The sequence below is a fragment of the Muntiacus reevesi genome, chromosome 11, assembly GCF_963930625.1.
Source record: "Muntiacus reevesi chromosome 11, mMunRee1.1, whole genome shotgun sequence".
In the NCBI taxonomy this organism is placed as follows: Eukaryota; Metazoa; Chordata; class Mammalia; order Artiodactyla; family Cervidae; genus Muntiacus; species Muntiacus reevesi.
The window spans coordinates 15,047,853-15,068,261 of record NC_089259.1 but is presented as its reverse complement, the minus strand read 5'-3'; the positions used below and the strand labels follow the sequence as shown (position 1 = coordinate 15,068,261).

The 20,409-nt window shown below is 43.1% G+C and overlaps 1 protein-coding gene across 2 annotated transcripts in view; it reads left to right on the top strand.

Moving 5' to 3' along the window:
- LCP1 (lymphocyte cytosolic protein 1) overlaps positions 1-20,409 on the top strand; it is a 94,039-nt gene that overhangs the window by 21,792 nt on the left and 51,838 nt on the right. Inside the window, exon 1 of one of the 2 annotated variants that reach the window (XM_065902126.1) lies at positions 13,059-13,187. The exons of the other annotated variant lie outside the window; for it this stretch is intronic. The gene's annotated coding sequence lies outside the window, so the exon portion shown is untranslated. Of the gene's footprint in view, positions 1-13,058; positions 13,188-20,409 lie in introns of those variants that run through there. 2 annotated transcript variants of the gene reach the window in all.

The following is a 20,409-nucleotide window of genomic DNA, read 5'->3' as shown; positions in this document are numbered from 1 at the left end:
ATGTCGGAGGATTGACAGACCAGTTGAAGCGCACCAGAGGGTTTATGGTGTCAGTATGAGGCTTGAAAGATGGATGGAGGCTGAGTTTGGACACTGTCCTGGGAGTGATGAGTGCTGTCAGCTGATTCATGAGCAGGACAGTGTAGCTGTATGAAGAGTAATGCAGTGGTGAGAGGCAGGGTGGGTTAAGGAGCAGCCAGGCAGGAAATTGTGAATTAGGAAGCTGATGCAAGGCCCAAGGGTTATGGTAGCAAGGGCGTAAATAAAGTAGAAGAGGCACAGAGAGCACAAGATTGGGAAAGACTATGAGGGAAAAAGGGACTTCCCTGGTGGCTCAGCAGTTAAGGAATCTGCCTGCAATGCAGGAAATGCAGGTTCGATCCCTAGGTTGGGAAGATCCCCTGGAGGCAGGCATGGCAACCTACTCCAGTATTCTTGCCTGAAGAATCCCATGGACTGAGGGAGTTGGACATGACTGAAGTGACTGAGCATACATGCATGCTTGTTGGAAAAATAGATGCAACTTTGACCACGTGTGAGAATGAGAAAAAAAATATGGGTTGAGAATACTCGGGTCTGTCCGGGGCTAACGGTAGACCACTGGCTGGACTGAGGTGAGGGATGGGGTGTGGGTGAGCTTTTTTGTCAGAAGAATGATGAGTTCAGTTTTAGGTATTTGAGGTGACAGCAGGATTTCAAAATGGAATTATTCATTTTGCAATTACATGTAAATAATCTTTCATGGAGAAGAGAGTTTGCAAAAAGAAAAAATGAGTAACAGGGTCGAATATTGCAAGGACATTAAGACTGAGTAAAGTCCTTCAGATCAGTTTTAGAAGAGCTATACCTATAACACCTGTGAGAAAATTGAGGAAATAAGGTAGCATTTCCTAAATTCAGAATCCTCTTTTCCAAATGCACTCCTCCTGAATTCCTGTCTCATTTTGTGTGTGTGTGTGTGTGTGTGTGTGTGTGTGTGTGTGTGTGTGTGTGTGTGTGTGTGTGTGCCTGCCTAGTCGCTCAGTTGTGTCTCTCTGTGACCCCATGGACTATAGCCCTCCAGGCTGCTCTGTCCATGGGATTCTCCAGGTAAGAATACTGGAGTGGATTGCCATTTCCTTCTCCAGGGGATCTTCCTGACTCAGAGAGTGAACCCTCGTCTGCAAATTTTTTATCACTGAGCCACCTCCTGTCTCATCGAATGGTACCATTCTCCACACCCAGGATCCTATCCAGAAATGGGGGCATCCTTGATCCCTCCTACCCCTTATTTACTCTCTCATCCTATATGTCCACTCAGCCCTTTCTTGTCGTTTCTGCTGAACACATGTCCCTTGAATCTACCCACCACTTGTCATCTCCTTATACTGTGTAGAAGCAAGCCACATGCAATGGTCTGATCTTTATCCTCCTTTCCCCAACTCTAGCCCTCAATATCTCCTTCTTCTCATTGGAGGTACCGTTATTTGTTTGAAATACAGGTCTGATTGTGACACTTTCTAAGACCCTTATGAAGTGTGTCCCCCCCACCGCCACTGCCCAACACACACACAGAAGATGTTGAAGTCCTAATCCCCAGTGCCCATGAATGTCACTTTATTTAGCAACAGGCTGTTTGCAGATGATCACGTTGATATGAGGTCACTGGAGCGGGCCCTGATCCAGTGTGACTGTCTCCTCATAAAAAGGGGAAGTTCAGACATGGCTGGCATGTGGGTGATGCCTCTGCAAACCAAGGAAACCAAAGACTGCCAGCAGTCACCAGAGGCTGGGAGAGGGACATGGAATGGATGGTCCCTCACAGCCCTCAGGAGGAACCAGCCTTGCTGCTATCTTGACATACCACCATCTGGTCTCTGCTACACTGTCCAGCCTTTCCTCTTTCTTTGCACCCTCCCCCACCCCACCCCTAGCTGCCTTGCATTTTTTTTTAATATAAATGACTTAAAAATTTATATATATATATATATATATATATATATATATTTTTGGCTGCACCAAGATCTTAGTTGCAAGATATTTAGTTGCGCCATGTGAACGAACTCTTAGTTGCTGCCTATGGAATCTAGTTCCCCAATCAGGGATCAAATCTGGGCCCCCTGCTCTGGGAGAGCAGAGTCTTAGCCACTAGACCCCCAGGGAAGTCCCTACCTTGCACTCGTCACTGCGGGAATGCTCAGCTGTGTCAGGCTCTAGATGTTCCTTGCCTTCTGCCACCTACGATCTCCTGCACATGCCAGCCCCTTGTGATCAGAGTACATTTCTGCCTCTCCTTTCCATCTCATCCTGTAAAGCTCAGCTTAGCCCTCTTCACTTTATGTATTCAACAAATACTTTTGAAAATCCAGGGGTAGTGTTTAGAAGTCAATAAGACAAACCCAGTCCTTGGCCTCATGGGATTCCCAGTCTAGTGGGAGAGACCAATATCAAATGAGGCAACAGTGGACGGGCAACATCAGCAGAATGTTGAAGGCATTAAACAGATGGATTGTGGAAAGTGCCTGAGCACATGTGACACAGTTGGACCCCAAGTTTGTATTGAGAGAGAACACGAAGGAATCCAAAGCCTGCTGTAGGCTCTCAGCAAAGCTCAGGCCTCTGAGGTGCCATGTGTCTTTGAAGGCAGGGGTGCAGGAAAGAGCTGTCAGACAGGAGGGCTGGTAGAAAGCTTATATAAGGATCAGCAAGACACTCCTCACCCCATCCTGACCCCTACCTTGCTATTAAAAAAGGGAGATGCAAAGAAAGAGCTTTGGGTTATTTTTAAAAATGATAAAAGAAGTAAAATGTTCAATAGAAGTTTTGAAGAAAAGGTTAAAAACTTCCCTGATTGTAGAACAGAAAGACCAAGGGGCAGAAAATTAGAGGATCAATTCAGGAAGCCCAACACCCAAGTAAAACTCATCCCAAAGAAAAAGAACATCAAAAAAGTAAGGAAAGGAAATAAGAGAGAAAGAGGGATAGAAAAACTTCCCAGAAGTGAAATACTTGAATTTCCACATCAAGAGACCACTGAGTCCCTAGCACAGTGGATGGAAATGGACCCACTTTAAGACATATCATAAAGTGTTGCAATGTCAGACATATAGTAAAACCCTTAAATATTTCCAGAAAGAAAGAAAAAAAAATCATATACAAGGGTCATGTCCTTGTGGGTATGGTCCTAAGCCAGGACCATAGGTTGGCAGACCTCTCAACAGCCAGCAATGGAACAGTTTCTTCAGAATTTTGAAAGAAAATGATTGTGTGGACTTCCAAGAATGAAGGTAGATTGTGTGTGTTTTCAGCTATAAAACATCTCAAGAAGTTTCTGTCCCATGCGGTCTCCCTCGGGAATCTAACTGAAGGATGTGCTAACGAAGAGAAGGAAGTAGACTGAGAAAGTGGAAGGTCTGCGCTCCAGAAGCAGAAGATCCAATGCAGAGGAAGAAGGGGATTCCCAAGATGATGGCGAATGGAAGCTTCTAGACGGTAGCTGGACAGCAGGACCAGACAGCAAAACAGAAGACTCCCGGAAGGGCCTCTCCAGGAGGAAGAAAAAGAGGACTGGATCCATTTTTTGGTTTTTCATATTGTGTTTTAGCTCTGTTGGAGAAAGTTTGGCACAGAATTAATAATAGGCATACGGAAGCCAAACAGATGGAAAAGAAAAGATGTAAGAAAGGAAGTGTAAAGATTTTGCTCTACAGAACTCAGCTATGAATATTTACATAGGTGTTGTGAAAACTGCATGTTGGTTTGAAGGTGTCATAACCTTTAAGATCTTGTTGTAGAGAATGATGAGAGGGCTGATGTGTACACACAGTGTGAGGGTTAAATCTTCACCTCCCTAGTAAGAAGTTAAAATAATATATCGAACCTGAACAAGCAAGGCATAGTATAAGCAAAGCATCAAGAAGTATGAAGTGGCAGAGAGATAGCCAAACTGTTGAAAATAATTGTTTCAGTGGAATGGGAGTCAGAGGTAGAGAAGTGTGTCAGGAGACCAATGTTTCATTATAAACCGGGAGTTAATATTTGACTTCTAAAACTACGTACATGTATTATTGTATTAAAAAATGGAAACTTATGTCCACACAAAAGACATGTACACAAATGTCCATAGCAACATTATTCATAATATCCAAAACATGGAAGCAATTCAAATGTCTATCAGTTAATGAATGAATAAATAAAATGTGGTATCTCCTTATGGGCTTCCCTGGTGGCTCAGAAAGTAACGAATCCACCTGCAATGCAGGAGACCCAGGTTCAATCTCTGGGTCAGGAAGAGCCCCCTGGAGAAGGAATGGCTACCCTCTACAGTATCCTTGCCTGGAGAATTCCATGGACAGAGGAGCCTGGTGGGCTACATACAGCCCATAGGGTTTCGAAGAGTCAGACAAGACTGAATGACTGACACAACATATCCATACAGTGGGTATTATTATCCCGTAGGAAGGAATGAAGTATCCATATAAACATGGATGAACCTTAAAAACATTCTACTAAGTAAAAGAAGCAAGTCGCTAAAGACCACATGTATGATTCCATTCATATGATATGTCCATAACAGAGAAATCTGTTGGTGCAAATAACAGTAGTAGGTGGCAATTTGGGAGGTGGGGTTAAATTCAGAGTAACTGCTGATGGTACAAGGTGTCTTTTGGGGGTGATGAAAATGTTCTGGAAGCACATAGTGTGATGTTGCCCAACTCTGTCAGTATACTAAAAAGTCCTGAATTTCTCTTTTAAAAGATGAGTTTTATGGTATGTGAATCATATCTCAAAAGATCCATTATTAATAAAGAAGAATTGGGTTGCATGAGGATAGAGTTGAAAGATAATATTTTTACTAAATAGTTTATTGCATCTTTTTTATTTTGAGCCCTGTGAAGATCTTATTAATCAAGAAAGTAATTTTTAAATTTAAGTGAATAGTATTTAAAACATGATGAAAGACAGTATCCTAATCACTCGTGTATTCAACACTTACTTTTGCCAAGTCACAACATTTTACTGTGGACATAGTTGGATTCTTCTGCCTACCTTCCCACTGTCTTTCTAAGTTGCCAGAGGTAGCTGTGTTCTTGAACTGGTATCTGTCATTCCTTAGACATATTTTTATTATGAACACCCACATATAGAGAGACATCCAAAAACCATACTGTAATAGTTCTTTAAAATGTATAGAAATATGTTGGCATTATTCTACAGTTTTGCTTTCCACCCACTTTTTATTTTCAATATTTTCTCTTGCTTTGGCAATCTAGTTCTACTTTACCCATTTTCCATGCTAGACATTATACTGAACCACAATTTATTCACTCTCCTGTTACTTTCATATTTTTGCTGTCAAGCAAAAGTGCAATAAGCATTCGTTCACTTCTTCATGTCACTCCATAACTAAGCCAGTAAAGACCTGCCTGTAATTAAGCTTATGTTTGCATGCACACTAAGTCGCTTCATCGCTTCAGTCATGTCCAACTCTCTAACCCTGTGGACTGTAGCTCTCCAGGCTTCTCTGTCCATGGGATTCTCCAGGCAAGAAGACTGGAGTGGGTTGCCATTCCCGTCTCCAGGGAATCTTCCCAACCCGAGGATCAAACCCGCGTCTCTTGCATCTCCTGCACTGACAGGTGGGTTCTTTACTTCTAGTGCCACTGAGCTTATGTTTGGAAGGAGACAATAAGCTTAATTTAAAAAATTATATTTTAGAAGGTATTAAATCTGTAGAAGCTATAGAGAAGAGTGTGGGTGATTGAAAATGACAAGAGTAGGACTACAAATTTAAATAGTTGGGGAAGAAGTCCAAGTCATCTGTTTTTTAAAATATTTGTTAATTTAAATATTTATTTGGCTATACCAGGTCTTAGTAGCCTCAGATGGGATCTTCATTGCCGCCTGCGGGATCTTTAGTTGCAACATGTGGGTTCTAGTTTCCAGACCAGGGATCGAACTCAGGCCCCCTGCATTGGGTGCGTGGAGTCTCAGACACTGGACTTACAGGGAAGCTCCCACATTATCCATTTCTGTGTTAAGGCTGCCTAGTAAACAACCTCCAAATCTCAATTGTTTACAGCAAGGAACCTAGGTTCCTGGGTCAGCTGGGATGACTCTGTTTCAGAACACGTGTCAGCTGGAATTGGCTTGGGCTCTGCATTGGGTTCAGGTTCACTTCAAGCATCTCTTCCTTCCTTTTGAACAAAGATGTGGTTTTCTCGAGACTTCCCTGGTGGCTCGGTCATAAAGAACCTGCCTGCAATGCAGGAGACGTGGGGTTCGAATCCTGGATCAGGAAGATCCCCTGGAGAAGGGCATGGCAACCCACTCCAGTATTCTTGCCTGGGGAATCCCATGGACAGAGGAGCCTGGTGGGCTACAGTCCGTGGGGATGCAAAAAGTCGGACATGGCTGAAATGACTGAGCACGCATGCAGGCTCGTGGTTTTCTCATGGTCAGTGGACTCAGAAGTACAGGAGACCAAGTCAAACCATGGAAGCATATTCAAGACCTCTGTGTTTTTTTCTGCTAACAATCAAAAGCTCAAACACGTTGCATGCAACAAGCCTAGGTAGGAGGAGAGCATGCTGTACCAGCCTGGGTGGGAGGTCCTGAGTCATCTCAGAGCAAAGATGTCAGTGTATAATTCTACAGTGGAGAGGTAGTATAGATTTGGAAACTGTAATTTTAAAAGATTGAAGGAAAATTTAAAATAATACCTAATTCATAGGATTTTTGTGAGGAATAAATAAAATAATGTATGTGAACTATCTAGTCCAGAAAGTGAAAGCGTTAGTCGTTGAGTCATCTCCGACTCTTTGCATCTCCATCCATGGACTGTAGCCCACCAGGCTTCCCTGTCCATGGAATTCCCCAGGAAAGAATAGTGGAGTGGGTAGCCATTCTCTTCTCCAGGGAATCTTCCTGACCCAGGGAATTAACCCAGGTCTCCCACTTTGCAGGCAGATTTTTTTTTTTTTTTTACCATCTGAGCCACCAGGGAATCCAAGTCCAGAGCCTGGTCTAAACAGTAAAAGGCTAGTTAACACTTACATAGCATCAGTTGACCTCACCCTCACAGCAACGTACCAAACAGACACTATTCTCATCCCCACCTTCTAGATGAAAAACAGTAAATAATTTGCCCAAGGTCACACAACTAATACAGCAGTGCCTGCTCAGTTGCTATGTCATGTCCGACTCTTTGTGACCCCAAGAGCTGTAACTCGCCAGGTTCCTGTGTCCTTGGGATTTTTCAAGACAAGAATACTGGAGTGGGTTGCCACTTCCTTCTCCAGGACAGCAGTAGAGCTGAGGTTTGACAACCAGAGAAGTGGCCCAGCATCTTTACTCTTAGTCTTTATTCTGCATGCCTCCCAGACCCTGAGTCTGGGTTAGTGCTCTGTATTCCCACAGGCACCCAGCATCCATTGTCCCAGCATCCTTGCAGTGGACATTCTGTAGAGATGGGGATCATGTTCATCTTAGTTGCTCTTATGACCTGTGCATCAAATATCAGGTGCAGGGGAGGGGCAGTAGGGTGAGGTAGAGGTGTTTTGTCCTTTGATCAATTCCCACAGTGGGTGAAGGGCAAGTGGGGAGATCAAAAGCAGTTAAAGATGCTGGAAAAGCATGAGATAATTGATGGAGCAATGTATCTAAACAGAAGATACAAGATTAAGATTAAAATGCAACAGTTCAGTTCAGTACAGTTCAGTCGCTCAGCCATGTCTGACTCTTTGGGACCCCATGAATCGCAGCACACCAGGCCTCCCTGTCCACCACAAACTCACAGAGTTTACTCAAACTCATGCCCATCGAGTTGGTGATGCCATCCAGCCATCTCATCCTCTGTTGTCCCCTTCTCCTCCTGCCCCCAGTCCCTCCCAGCATCAGGGTCTTTTCCAGTGACTCAACTCTTCGCATGAGGTGGCCAAAGTATTGGAGTTTCAGCTTCAGCATCAGTCCTTCCAATGAACACCCAGGACTGATCTCCTTCAGGATGGACTGGTTGGATCTCCTTGCAGTCCAAGGGACTCTCAGGAGTCTTCTCCAACACCACAGTTCAAAAACATCAATTTTTCGGCATTCAGCTTTCTTCACAGTCCAACTCTCACATCCATACATGACCACTGGAAAAACCATAGCCTTGACCAGATGGACTTTGTTGACAAAGCAATGTCTCTGCTTTAAAATATGCTGTCTAGGTTGGTCATAACTTTCCTTCCAAGGAGTAAGTGTCTTTTAATTTCATGACTGCAGTCACCATCTCCAGTGATCCCCCAAAAAAATAACGTCTGACACTGTTTCCACTGTCTGCGCATCTATTTCCCATGAGGTGATGAGACCAGATGCCATGATCTTAGTTTTCTGAATGTTAAGCTTTAAGCCAGCTTTTTCACTCTCCTCTTTCACTTTCATCAGGAGGCTTTTTAGTTCCTCTTCACTTTCTGCCATAAGGGTGCTGTCATCTGCATATCTGAGGTTATTGATATTTCTCCCAGCAGTCCTGATTCCAGCTTGTGCTTCTTCCAGACCAGCGTTTCTCATGATGTACTCTGCATATAAGTTAAAAAAGCAGGGTGACAATATACAGCCTTGACGTACTCCTTTTCCTATTTGGAAGCAGTCTGTTTTTCCATGTCCAGTTCAAACTGTTGCTTCCTGACCTACATACAGGTTTCTCAAGAGGCAGGTCAGGTGGTCTGGTATTCCCATCTCCTTCAGAATTTTCCACAGTTTTTTGTGATCCACACAGTCGAAGGCTTTGGTGTAGTCAATAAAGCAGAAATAGATGTTTTTCTGGAACTCCTTGCTTTTTTGATGATCCAATGGATATTGGCAATTTGATCTCTGGTTCCTCTGCCTTTTCTAAAACCAGCTTGTACATCTGGAAGTTCTCGGTTCACATATTGCTGAAGCCTGGCTTGGAGAATTTTGAGCATTACTTTACTAGTGTGTGAGCTGAGTGCAATTGTGCGGTAGTTTGAGCATTCTTTGGGATTGCCTTTCTTAGGGATTGGAATGAAAACTGACATTTTCCAGTACTGTTGCCACTGCTGAGTCTTCCAAATTTCCTGGCATATTGAGTGCAGCACTTTCACAGCATCCTCTTTCAGGATTTGAAATAGCTCAACTAGAATTCCATCACATCCACTAGCTTTGTTCGTAGTGATGCTTTCTAAGGCCCACTTGACTTCACATTCCAGGATGTCTGGCTCTAGGTGAGTGATCACACCATTGTGATTATCTGGGTCGTGAAGATCTTTTTTTGTACAATTCTTCTATGTATTCTTGCCACCTCTTCTTAATATCTTCTGCTTCTGTTAGGTGCATACCATTTCTGTCCTTTATTGAACCCATTTTTGCATGAAAGTTTCCCTTGGTATCTCTAATTTTCTTGAAGAGATCTCTAGTCTTCCCCATTCTGTTGTTTTCCTCTATTTCTTTGCATTGATCGCTGAGGAAGGCTTTCTTATCTCTCCTGGTTATTCTTTGGAACTCTGCAAAATGCAAAACTACCTTGAAAAGAGAGATGACACCTCCCCCTCTAAGAATGAAAGAGAAGGAGAAGGTGGGTCTTGTGAGAGTCGAGGAGTCTGAAGAAAGAAGTTCACCGCTGATGACTTGGGTATCATCTCAGTCAACATGGGGCAGGAATCTTGGGTCAGGAAAGGATGCAAGAGGGTAGAATGAGAGATTGAGGCAAGAGATGAGAATCTCTTTGATCTAACTTTGGGGTTCTGTGATCTCTTTGATACTATGGTAAGCAGTATGGTGAAGCCAGAAAAAAACCCATGTACACAAAATCACACATAAAATGCTTGGAGTCTGTGAGCCCCAGGTTGAGGATGCTTGCTGTCCAGAAGGAATAATATTGAACAAAAGTATATCTAAGAAGTAATCCGAAGCAAGCAGCTTGAATTTATAGCATTTCAACTCTGTGTTTCTGGAACTTTCTACAGCAGCACTCAGTGGCCGGAGCAGAGCCCCTGATGTTTTAGGGACTGAGGCTGTGAGCATCCGGGGGTGGGATATAGGAGGGAGGGCAGCAGGAGTAGATGGAAGGCAAAGCGCAGGCAGGGGAGTGGCGGAGGTGGCAGGACAGGCGTGTGGATGGTGGGTAGGAGGTGGGAGGAGTCCTATTCCAGCGCAAACCATCAGTGGGGCATGATCTATAGAAAGTGAAAGTCACTCAGTCGTGTCCAACTCTTTTCGACCCCATGGACTATATAGTCCATGGAATTCTCCTTGCCAAAATACTGGAGTAGGTAGCCTTTCCCTTCTCCAGGAGATCTTCCCAACCCCGGGATCGAACCTAGGTCTCCCGCATTACGGGTGGATTCTTTACCAGCTAAGCCACAAGGGAAGCCCAAGAATACTGGAGTGGGTAGCCTATTCCTTCTCCAGGGGATCTTCCCGACTCAGGAATTGAACTAGGGTCTCCTGCATTGCAGGTGGATTCTTTACCAACTGAACTATCAGGGAAGCCCCTAAGAATAATGAAACCCAGATGGGTCTACTGCTCATTAGCATGCTGCACAAGCAATTCTAAACACTGACAGAGGTAAAATACGTCTCTGAAAAAGCTTTGGTCTAACACCTAAACAGTTGCCTGCCTCCACTGGGTAGCCTGGTGCTGCTGGGAGGCAGATGGCGGGATTACGACTGAAGGGGTGGCCCAGGATGTGGGTGAAGCGGTGGCGGTTGGCTGAGGTGGGCCCAGGGCCGAGTCAGTGCTCGTGTGGAGGGTTCCTGCAGGTGGGTGGTTGCAAGCAGCACAATTCAGTGGCTTTCATCTCCTAGAATCTAGATGTCGCCTGGAATCCGATGTGGGTTTTTTTTTTTTTTTTTTTGACCTGAATCAGCTGCTAGGCATAACCATACGTTTCACCCTCTTCCAGCATCATCTCTGCTGACATTTGCCTCTGCCTCAGTGTTCCATTCCCTTTTCTCCTCTTTCACTCATGGCATTTACTGACTTACATGTTTTTCTCCTCCAGACTATGTGCTCCTTGAGAGCTGCGGTTGTGTCTTACTCATTGCTGAATCACCGGTGCTGCCAGCCAGGCACTCACACACCCACCAAGCCATGCCCCAGTGTATGTGTCTCTTCCTTTAGCTCCCTCTGAGGTCTGATGGCCAGGCTCCAGGAGACACAGGAGAGCAGAGGGCTGCTTGCCTCCCTGGGGAATTAGATGAGTCTCTGTTCTTCTTTGTGAAATGTTACTGTCACCCCTCCATTCCATCCTGAAACCTCAAGGGACGCAGACTAGGGAGATCCACAGCGATCTCACATACTTTCACCCTTGAGGACCATCCAGACATTATCTGTGCTGATGATTGACCCACCAGAGTGGAAACCACCAGCATTTGACTGCTTCGTAGGGTGATCGGTCCTGTCACAGTGATGCATGGATGTGTCTCTGGTGTCCTCAAAGAATTTAGGTGCCTCTTGAATTCCCCAATCCCCGCACTGTATTACTTGGAAGTAAGGATGCAATGGAGAGAATGAGGTCCAGTTCACCCCCTCAGTCTTCCCTCGGGAGTCACAAGAGGGTTGACAGTTCTCTGTGAGGTGAACCATTCTAGAACGGGCTGAATTTCCACCATCTCTTCCTGTTCTTCTGCCCACCCTCTCCCCAGAGATGGCCCCTGTAGGGTTCTGACCAAGACATTGTCACACCGCTCTGGTGAATGAAGTAGATGGAGATACCAGAAGGGCTTGATCTGACATTTGAGGTCAGAAGCAAGAACTTTCTAGAGGAGAAACCAAAGAAGCAAAAGAAGTATAAGGGCAGCCTCCCCCCCTACCCTGCCCACCAACCAGAGTACCCACTGGTGGGAGTCCCAGACCCCTTGCAAATACAGAAACTTATTGAAAGATCAAAACATCTTCAACTCACTATCAGCTGGAGCAGAGCCTCAGATTCTCATTCCTCCAAGGCAGGCTGGTCGCTGGAGCTACACAGACTCCAGGCAGCATGGAGACAGGCTATGAGTAATGTTCCGTCATACATGACTCAAGATGCTACACAACCTTCACAAGCAGTCTTTAGGCTTCTTGAGCATTGAGCACTTCCCTTTGAAGATAAGAATTAGCCCTCAGGACAGGCGGTCAGGGTTTTGGCATAAGAGTTGAGTTTTTTTATTCTTTTGCTAATCTTATAAAATGTGTATTCGGAAAATAAACCTGGTCTGTTGGATGAATTTGTGGGCTCAGTCATGTTGGAATTTTTGTGACCCCATGGACTGTAGCCTCACCAGGCTCCTCCGTCCATGGAATTTTCCAGGCAAGAATACTGGATCAGGTTGTCATTTCTTCCTCCAGGGCTTCTTCCCTGACTCAGGGATCAAATCTGCATCTCTTGCATCATCCTGCATTGACAGGTGGATTCTCTACTGCTGAGCTACTTGGGAAACCTAGGAAGGAATTTAGCCAACCCACTGAACCTAGTCACTGCTGCAGGTGTTCTTGGTAGGAAACGTCTAAATAATTGAAATCTTTAACTGGGTTAAAGAGATCCCTAGTACATAGGTGTTCTATAAATAAAAGAATGAGTAAATAATATATCTTTCTTTTCGAGCCCTTCCCCTTAAAGAGATCTTTTTGTTTTGTTTGCACCAATGAGATCATTGTTCAGGACTCTTAAGAGGGGTTCAGTTTCGCCTGGGGCGGGGCTTTCCTAAGGAAATCCCTTTCAGCTGGTTTTGGGGACACCGCCACCTCTTCCTTTGGCTCCTTCATTAAAAATGAATAATTTGTTTACCTCTGCTGTCAGAAGCTCAGCACCAGAGCATTGCATTCTCAATTAGGGTCAGAGCGAAAAGTCAAGGTAGTTATCTGAAATCAGACAGGTTTCAGTAGCCCAGCGTCTACAAGCCAGCTAGAGGAGAAAGAAAGGGAAGGAGAGAGAAAAATGCTTATAAAGAGGAAGTGGTAAGAGGCTTCTGAATTTCAGTGTGACCTGTCAGGTGATTTTTGCGGGGGAGGGGACATGAGGGAAAAAAAAAAAAAAAAAACACGTTAAGTAAAATGTCCTTATAAAGACAAAATCTATTTCTTTCCTGGCTGATGATTTGTCATTCTAGTCACTTCCTGCCTTGTGACCACACACCCGGGGTTAACAAAGTTGTTCTCCAGATCAGAAAGAAGGGGTTTTCTGGTCACACGCCAGCGCCACTGAGAGCAGTTTGGCTACCAGGTAAATTTTCTCTTTTCGTGCCTTTTCTGAGTGCTTACGATGGTCTGCTTGTCGGGCGGTTCTGGCTCCGTGGATCGTGGACTCTGCTTTCAGGGGACTGGAGATCCGAGCACCTGTCACCCTTGTCCGCGTGCGCTCTGCCCCCGCCCCGGCTGAAGTGCTCAGCGAAGCTGCGGCCGCCCCGTGTGGCCGCCCGGAGGGGCACCCCTCTGCCTCTGCGCTCGGGGTGACTTCTCCAGCTATCCGCAGTTATCACTCCGCCCCGAAAGCCATGTTTGTTTGTTTTTTTTTCTTCTCCTTTTTAAAAACTTTTTGTTTTGTGTGTTGTCGTTCAGTTGCGCAGTCCTGGCTCCGTCTGCGACCCCGTGGACTGCGGCGCGCCCGGCCTCGCTGCCCCTCACCATCTCCCCGAGCTCTGCAGACTCACGTCCCGGTGCTTGCTCATACTGTGTTGAGGTGTAGCCATTTAACACTTGTGGTGGTTTCCGGTGACCAAGGGAGGGACTCAGGCTTACATATACATGGACCCATCCTCCCCCCGGCCTCCCCCCATTGAGGCTGCCGCCTAACACGGAGCAGAATTCCCAATGCTATATTGTATAGCATATGATTTTTTTTTTTTTTCCATTTTAAAACCAAACCATGTTCTGATTTACTTCTGTTGCTTTATTTTAGGGAGGCTGTTTACTGTGATTTTACCTACTTTCAAATGTTCTCAGGAAAGTGGATATTGATCATTTAGATGGTACTGCTCATTGGCCTGATGGGGATAGTTTAATTTTAGCTCCTGTGGTTCTGTTTTTCTAAAAACGAAAAAACTTCTTTATGGTACTTTAGTGGATATATTAACATCTTGAGTCCTATGTTACCGAGTGTGTCACTGGTGATTTGACTGATTTTTGGCGCCAGTGGTTTTTAATGGGTGTGCTTACTAGCCTCATGGAACTAGAGGCTGTCTCTTCTCCATTTATTCTCTAAAAATAAAAGCAATTTGTGTTGCTTAATTATACTGCTTTGTAGAATCGTCTGAACTACTTGATGTCCTTATAACCATACAAATGACCGTTAAATTATGGAGGAAGGGCTTCTGTCTGCAATAGCAATTCTTATAAAGTTGCTGTGGGATATTTATTCCAGAAACTTTGTTGAAACTCAGTCTTTGAAACTTGTAACATCAGCCTTGATTAATTATCATTATTCAACAATATTAAGAACCACTGACAAATGATAAACATAAAAGCCATTCAGATTGCAAATGGATTCATTTATCAGCATACTTACCAAAACCTAGTTTTTCTTAATTAAGTATGTGCTAAGTTGCTTCAGTCGTGTCCGACTCTTCGCGACTCCGTGGACTGTAGCCCACCAGGCTCCTCTGTCCGTGGGATTCTCCAGGCAAGGATACTGGAGTGGGTTGCCATGCCCTCCTCCAGGGGATCTTCCCGACCCAGGGATCACACCCATGTCTATTACGTCTCCTGCATTGGCAGGCGGGGTCTTTACCACTAGAGCCACTTGGGAAGCCCAATTAAGCACAGCAACTTGTTTTCTAAACTTATCTCCTCAGAACAACTTAAAAAACTGTCATTAAAACAAAGGTGGTTTATCCACACACATCTTGATTTTGAATTTGCATAAATTTATCATAATTGGTTTCTAGTAAATAAAATGGTTTAAAGAACATCTTTGCACAGACAAATTTGAATGGAATTAACGACTTAATGTAAATTTCTGAAGTTGTGAAATGTGATCATCAATATTGTTTGACACATCTCACTTGAATAGTTTTAAACTAGCAGAAATGTGGAGTTGAGGGAGAAGGATTGAACCCCCAAAAAGAACAGATTAAAAATATACTGTGTTATGTTTTAAGTAAAAATATTGATGAGAAAAAAATGAATTAGGATGCAAAATTATGTCAGTATTTTCTTTACATTGGGAGGAAATGAAAATGGAATCAAGTTTAGATTGTTAAAGCATCAATCTGATATGTTATAAAATACCATTTCTCTTCATTCTCATTCACCCCCAGTAATATCACGGAAGAATGTTCTAGATCTTGCCCTTTGAACAACACTGCTGAGGCGGGACATTTTATTAGCTATCCCAAAGATTCTTTCTCTTGTCACATTTTAAAGTTTGTCTCCTTCATAGATTATGCCTTGAAACAATCTGTAATTTGGGAAACAATTTCAGTATTTTAACACCATTTCTGTTTCCCAGGTGGCTCAGTGGGAAAGAACCCGCCTGCCAATGCAGGAGACGCAGGTTCAATCTTTGGGTGGGGAAGAACCCCTGGAGGAGGGAATGGTAACCCACTCCAGTGTTCTGTCCAGAATCCCATGGACAGAGGAGTCTGGTGGGCTGTAGTCCACAGGGTCACAAAAGAGTCAGACATGATTCAGTGACTAAATAACAAGCTAATTCTTTTGCTGAACCCTTTGGGGGATGGGAGACCAAAAAGCAATGTTCTCATTTAAATATATTTGTTTAAATTAGAGAGGACAAAGAAAGTAGTAATGACACTTACTATTGATAAGTACTTACTGTGTAAGCCACTCTTTATGCCTGATCTCATTTAATTCCCCCCCTTCTCCCCCACCCCCACACCCAACTACCTTTAGAGCTGAGGAGTGGGCTTAGTTGTTAAAGGAAGTGGCCCAAGGTCACTGGGCAGTTGGAGGTGGGGAGGGGCTATGAGAAGCCAGGATTTCAGGCTTCATCCTGCCTCCCTGGAAGCATCTGTGTATTCCAGGTCCTCTCTTCCACACCAGCATCTTTTCCCCAGATGTAGATTGCGATGGGTTTTTAGTTCTGAAGCTGACTGAAGAGATCTTGGCATTCATGATTTGAAGAGAGAGAGAAAGAAGAAAAGAAAAAAATTGCCGTAAACCCAGAAGCATTTTCATAAGTAAGAGATAGCACTGTGGCTTTCATATAATAATAGAATGAAGAAGTGTTCTCTTTTAATGAATGCATAATTTTACTCAAGAGTTGTGTGCCTCCACCGACCTGCCTCAACCACTTCCCCAGCCTCATTTCTTTGTCACTTCCTTCTGCTCTAGCTGCCGCCCACCATCTTCTTACTCCCCCGACACTCACCCACTTTCTAAGTGCCCAAGACCACAAACCACCAAAAAATTCCATGCTCTTTTCACTTCTTTTCACTCCAGCTGTTTTTCCAGGTGCTTTCTTCTTTATGTAAAAACTTCTGTTCGTTTTTTAAGGCTTATTTCAAGAAACGTGTCCTTTTGCAGGTCTTTCCTCCTGGTTCCTGCCCCCACCTTCCTTGCCTCCATTGTTTCTTCTGTGTGTGTGTGCGTAATGCTTTGCCTACTCAAAGCAAGGCAGTAATCATATTGTTTTCAAGTCCTTAATTTGCTGACAGTCTGAGCTCCTTCCTGCTCTGTGCTTCCTGGCACATAGTAGGTGCTCATGATCTTTATTCAGTTTTTCTCAGTTCCTTAGAAATGCATGGAAGTCTTTTTTTACATTTCACTTGTTAATTTAATATTTTCTGAGTTCCCCTAGTGACTACTATGCAAGAAGATATAACAACAGTATAGTATTTTACATTCTAACATGCTTCCTTTTTGTCAAAGCACTATTCTTCATTTTAGAGCATTAAATGAACATTGACTTCAAGGAATTGAAGAAACTGTCTGATGACTGTAGCCAACAGGCAAAATCAATCTCATTATTTTAGTTTAAATACATTAACCGAGCTAAAACTTAGCTACCCATACCAAAATTAAGTACCTGATCGTAAGCATATTTGATGACCAAGAACACAGGAACAGACATCATTGACTTTTCCTTATTCACTTTGCACTCTTCTCAGAAAATTCTCTTGTCAACTTCTCCTTGTTACCAAAAGCGCAAAGGCCTCTCTGTGTATATAGGAGAGATGGCAAATGAATATTTAAAAAAAATCAAGTTTGGTAAGATAAAACTAAGAAATTTTCTCATAAGATTATATGTATGAAGAGTCAAAAGTCTGAAGATTATAAAGCCTAATGACTTTATGATTAATAGATTTTATAGCAAAATGACATTATTTATTTAGTGTACTTTTCAATAAATATTAATATTTGAGAAAAATCATATGTTTTATCCTTCCTTGGTTTTAAATTTGGCTACTTTCAAAAAAACCTTTTTATTTTATATTGGGGTACAGCCAGTTAACAATGGACAGCAAAGGGACTCAGCCACACACACACATGTATCCATTCTCCCCCAAAGTCCCCTCCCACCCAGGCTGCCAAAGTGACATTTAGATTCATCTAATTGCCTTCTTAGGATTTGTTTGTTTGTTTGCTAGCTTTCCAACTCACAGATACCATCCAATGATTCTATTCCATCTGCCTGTTGAATCCTGAAAAAATAAAAATTAGAATGAGTCCACCAAAATATAAAACTAAGCAGTGTCTGCAGGTTCCAAGAGTTTCAAGTTTCCCTATTTTGCCAGATGGCAACGCACTTCTTAAATCAAAAGATTTCATGTTTCTCCTTGTTCTCATTTTGAAGTTCTAAGAAGTTACCACTTGATCAGATATTCATCTTCTAGGGCATCTCCCTCCAGTTGCTACGAACCCTGAGTTCCCCGGATGGCCATTCCCCCTTGCATCCCTCAGTTCCCTCCTGATTCAACTTCCTTATGCTATTGACTGTTCCTCTTGTTTTGTTTGTCAATTTCAGTCATTACATCAGTCTTCCCAGTAATTTCATAATCGCTCTGTCTTATAAGATACTGCCAACAGCAGATAGGGAACAAAGAATATCAGTTCATTACCCTCATAGTAACTGCTAAGTCTTCCGTAGCACTATTTTGAATTGTTTTGAACATATTAATGCATTTAGTCATCCCAGCAATCCTGTGAGGTAGGTACTGGTGTTAGCTTCATGTATGAAAGCAGGTTAATGCCTCAAATATTTGGTATTACTTTACTTTTCTACAATTGAATCAATTATGTATTAACTGCTAAATTCCAGGGAAAACCTCCTAGAATAAACAGGTAGCAGACCATGATGGTTATTTGTGCCTAGACCCTTGAGTTGCACTCAAGTAATAATAATGTATCCCAGATAAATGTGTCTGTGTTATTAATTGTTTTTTTTAAAGACTTTGTCAACTTCATCAGTATTTACTCAGTCCCTCTTTGCTCTTGACTTTTTTTTTTTTTTTTTTTTTTTACCAACTTATAGACCAGAGCCTAGGTCACAAAATATCTCTACCCCTAAAGCTTTGAAAAGTTCTCAGTCAGAGAAGGTTAGAATACTTTAGCCAAGTGGCATTCCCATTTTCTAACTATTGTGATTGATAGACATGAATAAATTAAACAAGTTTGTATTTATACCCAAGCACAATCTTTCACAGTTTTAGGACACCTATATTTGGCCATAACTATATAATTATAGATATACCAAGCACACATATCTATAATTATGTAGTAATGGCCAAATATAGGTGTCCTAAAACTGCAAAAGAATGAAAGATTGTTTTAATTGTGAGCTGTAGAATAGAGGTAAAAAGTGACCCACTTACTGAGTTAAAATGAGTTTTGCTCAACTTCAGAGCCACGCCTGCCTCAGCCCCACTTTAAGTCGTAAGGAGGCTTGTTTCTCCAGTACGGTCGGTTGTTTTTTCTGGCGGAAGGAAAAGCTAAGATGTTAAATTGAGGAACCTGCAAAGAAAGCCACAGTTTTGTGGCTGCACCATTGGTTCTTGTTTTAGTCTAGCACCAGTTCCATGGACAGATGGACACACTCTCATGCTCTCTCTCTGTCTGTCTGTATTATCTCCCTCTCCCTTTCCCCCACCCCCAATACCTGTCTCTCTCTCTCTCTCTCTCTCTCACACACACACACACACACACACACACACACCCTCCCTCCCTCTTGACTGGCTGAGCTAAAATGGAAAAGAGATTATGGATTACGTTCTCCACAGGCAGCCAAGCCAAGACATCAAATTTGACAGACAAATTAACACTGCGTGTGAATTGCAACCTCCCAAATAATTTATGTTCCTTTTTTTTCTTTTCTGGTTGTACTTTCGAGAGGGAAGTAAATGATTGAACTAATTACTTTACAATTCAATAATAGCCTGCAGTTGGATCCCTCAGTCTGGTAGTTGTCACCAGTATTTATCCAAACTGAAGATCCAAATGAATGAAGAGAAGAGGTGCACAAATGCATTTGTATAATATCTGCATCCTCTTCACTTTTGCCATTCCTCAGGCAAAATTTTGGACTAGAATTGCATCTTTGTTAACTTCAGGTGTCACATTTTAAAATGTGGATCCTTTGCATGTCCTCGATATCATCTGCTCACATTACCTTCACCAGGAGGGCCTGATCAGAAAGAAGAGTGAAATATACACTCCTTATAGAGAAAGCTGCATCATGGAAGCAAAGAGAAAGTGAGAAGAAAATGAGGAACATGTATGCAGTTTTGCATATTGGGCCCCCTTTTCTTCATTTCAAAGACATGAATGAACTTTCCCCTCATTTCCCATGCTTTATAACATTTAAGAAAATTTCCCTTTGACAAGATGGACTATAATGGGCACCTTTGAGGACTTTTTTCAGATTTTTCCCTTCCTTCATTGTCTTTTGAGATTTTTCACCGAAATATCCCTGAGTCCCTGTTTCTTTCCTGTGACCATGGAGGTAGACAGCTGGGACACTTAATCTGGCTAGTGATTGCATATGATGTATGTAATAGAAATGGATTAAATATCATATATAATGTCAGGGTTTTTTTAAAGCTTGTGAGTCTCAGGATGTACAGTTTCTGTGCCTGAGACAAATAAGCATGGTATAAAAAGCAAGCAAATTTGCAGGCAAATTTGGATTCCCTTTTCTAGTTTTTCACTAAATATGGAACCCCAGCAGGTCTCCAGCTTGGTTTCCTCATCTACAAACTAGAGGCAAGTACTGTCTATTCCCTGGCTCTGCTCTTGGGTCCACTTCCTCTTCCATTTCCCCCGTTGGTCAGTCTGTGCTCACATCTCACTCTGCCATACTCACCGTCGATGCCAGCTTGTGTGTGTGCGTGCTCTGTCATGGCTGACCCTTTGCAACTCCAAGGACTGTAGTCCGTCAGGCTCCTTCGTCTATGGGATTTTCCAGGCAAGAATACTGGAGTAGTTGCCATTTCCTCCTCCAGGGCACTCCAAAAAGTGCCAGGGGATCTTCACCCGGGGATCACACCTGCATC